The sequence below is a fragment of the Phaseolus vulgaris genome, chromosome 1 (genome assembly GCF_000499845.2).
Source record: "Phaseolus vulgaris cultivar G19833 chromosome 1, P. vulgaris v2.0, whole genome shotgun sequence".
Taxonomy (NCBI): domain Eukaryota; kingdom Viridiplantae; phylum Streptophyta; class Magnoliopsida; order Fabales; family Fabaceae; genus Phaseolus; species Phaseolus vulgaris.
The window spans coordinates 26,683,768-26,689,367 of record NC_023759.2 but is presented as its reverse complement, the minus strand read 5'-3'; positions in this window follow the sequence as shown (position 1 = coordinate 26,689,367).

Sequence of the window (5,600 nt, the reverse complement as noted above, 5' to 3'; positions counted from 1 at the left end):
ATGAAGTACACAAAAAATGATAAATAAAATAAAAAAAGTGTACATTCCTGCCGAAAAAAATACGGTAATCTGGCAGTGATTTTAAAAAATTTATTTCTCTCAATTGGCTTACTGTTTTTAATTGATTCCAGTGCCATTTTTGAGTTAACATCTTGAAGTTTCTGTGGTATAAATTTCATAATCCAGTTCGCTCTACAACGTTCCAGTTAAATCAGTGAATATCAAACACAGTTTGCATTAAAAAAAAATTTCCAGTAGCTAAATTTTTTTTGTTTTCTTCATCTACTCTAGTGCTTTTCCTTAGGTATTCTTTTGTGTGCCTACTTTTCTCATTGAGTTCTTTATTTTCTTGATTGTCTTTCATTCTTACTCTTTGAGTTTGTCTTACACATAGTTTTCCTTTTGCAATTACCTTTCCTTGCTTATACCTTTTCTTGTTTGTCTTTATTGTTTCATTGGTTTTGTGGTGGTTTGCTCTTAAGATTGGTGTGCTTGCTTTGACATATTTCATTTGAGGATTCCAAGGCCTCAAGATCAGATTGGTGCAAGAACATTATTTCTTTGAGAGTGATATCTTTTCAGCCTTAAATTCACTTCGGCAGTTTCAATTGGAAAGCTCACTGTTTTTGCTAATTTTTAACTTGTTTGCTGTTTTGTGTGTTTGCTGTTTTTTAATTACAAATGGCTGGATCTTCAAGTGATGCATCCTCCAAGCAGAATTCTCCTTCCAAAGCTTCAATTCTTGGTGAATTACATGAAGCTCAAAGAACAATTAGAAGGTTGGAAGAGAAATTGCAAAAGATGGAGGTCAAACAAACTAGACCATCTCCTTCTATCCATGATGGACATCATTCTCATAGACCATCTTCAAGAGCTTCTTCAAATGATGTTGGCCGTGAAGATGAGCATAGGAGAAGGAGACCTCCACCCCAAGTCCATGGACAAAGACATCATCACCAAGGGGAAAGAATTCACTACGGCAATGGCTTCTACCATGATGCAAAGTCCAAGCTTCCTTCGGTCAAACTACCTTGTTTTAATGGTTCTAGTGATCCAAATGTGTATTTAGATTGGGAGGCTAAGTGTGAACAAATTTTTGAGATCCATGAGATCCAAGATGAGCATAAGCTCAAGCTAGCCACCCTAGAGTTTAGTGATTATGCCATGAAATGGTGGCATGGGATTGTAAAGGACATTATCTATCACAAGGGTCCTCCCGTGGACTCTTGGAACTCTTTAAAGGATCATATGCGCGCTAGGTTTGTGCCCCCACATTTTAGGAAAGACCTCATGTTGAGACTCCAACGGTTTCAACAAGGCACGCTAAATGTGGATGAATATTATAAGGAGCTTGAGACGCTTGTGCTTAAAATTGAATTAGAAGAAAGTGAAGAAGCCATGGTTGCTAGGTTTGTGAGTGGTCTTAGGAAGGATATCCAAGACATTGTTGAGTTACAAGAGTATTCATCATTGGGCTCTTTAGTTCATCTTGCAATGAAGGTGGAAGCCCAACTTGCTAAGAAAAACTCTTTTAAAAATGCTTCCAATAATGGATACTACTCCAAGTCTTGGAGAAACAAAACTTCTTTTTCAAAACATCCTTCCAAAGATTCTTCTTTCAAACCCAAGGAATCTAAGCCATCAACATCTAGACCTAAGTCTCCCACTAGAACATCTAACACTAAATGCTTTAAATGTATGGGTTATGGTCATATTGCTGCAAATTGTCCTTCAAAACGAAGTATGTACATGCATGAGGGCATTGTAGTTAGTGAGCATGATTCGGATTCTTCAAAGCATTCATTGCATTCTCATGCATCTAGTGAGGAAGAGAGTGAATGTCCACTTGAAGGGGACTTGTTAGTTGTGAGAAGACTTCTTGGACAAGTTTCACAACCTTTTGATGAAAGTCAAAGGGAAAATATTTTCCATACAAGATGTCTTATTCAAAACAACATTTGTTCCTTGATAGTGGATGGGGGTAGTTGTGCAAATGTGGCTAGTACAAGAGTAGTAGATAAGCTTGGATTGCCTACTATCTCTCATACAAAGCCCTACAAATTACAATGGCTTAGTGAAGTAGGAGAAATAATTGTTAATAAACAAGTCCTCATCCATTTCTCCATTGGAAAATACAAAGATGAGGTATTATGTGATGTTGTGCCCATGGAAGCCACTCATGTTCTTTTGGGAAGGCCTTGGCAATTTGATAGAAAAGTTTTACATGATGGCTTTACCAACAAATTATCTTTTGAATTCCATGGTCACAAGGTTACTTTAAAATCTCTCTCTCCAAGAGAAGTCCATGAGGACCAAGTTATCATGAAGAAAAAGAGGGAGAGTGAAAAAGATAAAAAAGATAAAAAAGATAAGAGTTCTAAGCCTACACTCCTTGTGTCTAGGCGTGACATTGAAAGGGAAATAGTGGCTCATCATCCTCTTTTTTTAGCCATCCCTAGAACTCTTAGCATAGAAACACTTGTTGATAGTCCTCATTGCTTGGAAAATTTGGTAGAAGAGTTCAAAGATGTGTTTCAAGATCCTCCAAATGGCCTTCCACCTTTGAGAGGGATTGAGCACCAAATTGATTTGATACCGGGCTCTTCTTTACCAAATCGTCCCGCATATAGGACCAATCCAAGTGAAACCAAGGAAATTCGCCAACAAGTTGAGGCTTTGATTGAAAAAGGGTGGGTGCAAGATAGCATGAGTCCTTGTGCTATGCCTATCATCTTAGTGCCAAAAAAGGATGGCACATGGCGAATGTGTTCGGATTGTAGGGCCATAAATAACATAACCATTAAGTATAGGCATCCCATACCTAGATTAGATGATTTGTTGGATGAATTACATGGTTCAAAAATCTTTTCAAAGATTGATCTTAAAAGCGGCTACAATCAAATCCGTATCAAACCGGGTGATGAATGGAAGACGGCTTTTAAGACCAACTTTGGTTTATATGAGTGGTTAGTTATGCCTTTTGGTTTAACTAATGCACCAAGTACCTTCATGCGCCTCATGCATCATGTTCTTAGACCTTTCATTGGTAAGTTTGTTGTGGTTTACTTTGATGACATTCTCATTTATAGCTTATCTTTGAATGACCATAGGTTGCATGTTAGGCAAGTTTTGGAAACCCTTAGGAAGGAACATTTGTATGCTAACCTTGCTAAATGTATGTTTGCTCTTGATCATATAGAATTCCTAGGGTTTGTTGTGAGTTGTAAAGGGGTCCATGTGGACAAAACCAAGGTGGTGGCCATTCAAAAGTGGCCTACACCGAAATCTTTGAATGAGGTCCGAAGTTTTCATGGGCTTGCTTCTTTCTATAGAAGATTTGTCCCAAACTTTGGTACCATTGCCGCACCACTCAATGACATAGTGAAAAAGGATGTGGTCTTTCATTGGGGAGAAGCACAACAAAATGCTTTTGATACTTTGAAAGAAAAATTGACTAATGCTCCCATCTTGGCCCTTCCTAATTTCACTAAGACATTTGAGATTGAGTGTGATGCTTCAAGCATAGGTATTGGGGCTGTTCTCCTTCAAGAGGGCCACCCCATAGCCTATTTTAGTGAGAAATTGAAGGGAAGTCATCTCAACTATTCCACCTATGATAAGGAATTATATGCACTTGTTAGGGCTTTGTTTACTTGGCAACACTATCTTTTTCCCAAAGAGTTTGTGATACATAGTGATCATGAATCTCTTAAATATTTGAAAAGCCAAAACAAACTTAACAAGAGGCATGCTAAGTGGGTGGAATTCATTGAGCAATTTCCTTATGTGATCAAACACAAGCAAGGCAAAATAAATATTGTGGCGGATGCTCTTTCTAGAAGATACACCTTGCTAAATCTTTTAACCTCTCAATATCTTGGTTTTGATCACATTAAGGAACTTTATCATGATGACCTTGATTTTTCTCTCCTCTATCAAGAGTGTCTTAAGGGAGGACACAAAGATTTTTTTATTCAAGATGGCTTTCTTTTTAAAGGAAAACGTCTTTGTGTTCCCCAATGCTCTATTAGATTATCTCTTGTTAGAGAAGCTCATGAGGGGGGCTTAATGGGACATTTTGGGGTTGCTAAAACTTTGGATGTGTTGCATGAACATTTCTTTTGGCCTCATATGCATAAACATGTTCATAGTTTGTGTGATAAATGCATAGCTTGCCGCAAAGCTAAATCTAAAATGCATCCCCATGGTCTTTATACTCCTCTTCCTATCCCTTCAATGCCTTGGGTAGATATATCTATGGATTTCATCTTAGGCTTACCCAAGACATCAAAGGGAAAGGACTCCATTTTTGTGGTAGTGGATCGTTTTTCAAAAATGGCTCACTTTATTCCTTGCCACAAAGTGGATGATGCATGCCACATTGCAAACCTCTTCTTCCAAGAAGTGGTTCGCTTGCATGGGATTCCTAGGTCTATAGTGTCCGATAGAGATCCTAAGTTCTTGAGTCACTTTTGGAAGACCTTGTGGGGCAAGCTTGGAACTAAGCTTTTATTTTCTACCACTTGCCACCCACAAACCGATGGTCAAACCGAGGTGGTAAATAGAACTTTGGGACAACTATTGAGATGCTTTATTTCGGGGAATCCTAGAGTGTGGGAGAATTTACTACCCCATGTTGAGTTTGCATATAACCGAGTAGTAAATTCTACCACCTCCCATTCTCCTTTTGAGGTGGTCTATGGGTTTAATCCCCTAACACCTCTTGATCTTCTTCCTATTCCCCTTCTTGACGATGTCTTGTGCAAAGATGGGGATGAAAAGGCTTCTTTTGTGAAAACTTTGCATAAAGACATCAAGAAGAGAATTGAGAAGAAGGTTGGCAAGTATGCTGAACTTGCCAATAAGAGGAGAAAAGCATTGTTGTTTGATGAGGGCGATTGGGTTTGGCTTCACTTGAGGAAGGATCGTTTTCCTACTCAAAGGAAGTCCAAACTAATGCCTCGAGGGGATGGACCTTTCCAAGTCCTCAAGAGGATTAATGACAATGCTTATGAGTTAGATATGCCTGATACATTCTTAGGTAGTCATACTTTTAATGTCAGCGATCTAACTCCTTTTTCTGTAGGTCTCCAGAATTCGTGGTCGAATTCTCTCCAACTCGGGGAGTATGATGGAGATCAAGCCCAAGAGAACATGGAGGCCACTCATCAAGCTCAAGAAGAGGTGGAGGCACAAATGGAGGATGCCCATGGAGGTCAAAGTCCACCTCAAAGGATTACAAGAAGCATGTTCAAAGCCTTGGGAGCAAGAGGACATTTATTTTCTCTTTTTGTAGTGTCTTTAGTTGAAGGTGCTTAGAGGGAAACCTTAGAAACCTCTTTTGTTATAGCATCTTTTAGGTTTTAAATAGGACCTTTAGGGGGGTGTATTAGTAGATAGGTGTAGGTGTAGTTTTTGGGAGGTGTCATAGTAGAAAAAGGTCACACCTCCCATGTGACTTGTTTTTGGTGGGAATTTCAAATGAGTTTATTTGAAATTTCCCACCTATTTTTCAGCACCTTAGGCTATAAATAGAGGTGCTTCCTTTGTAAAATTCAGATTTGAATTTTATCTAAAGAAACTATACTCAAAATTGGAGT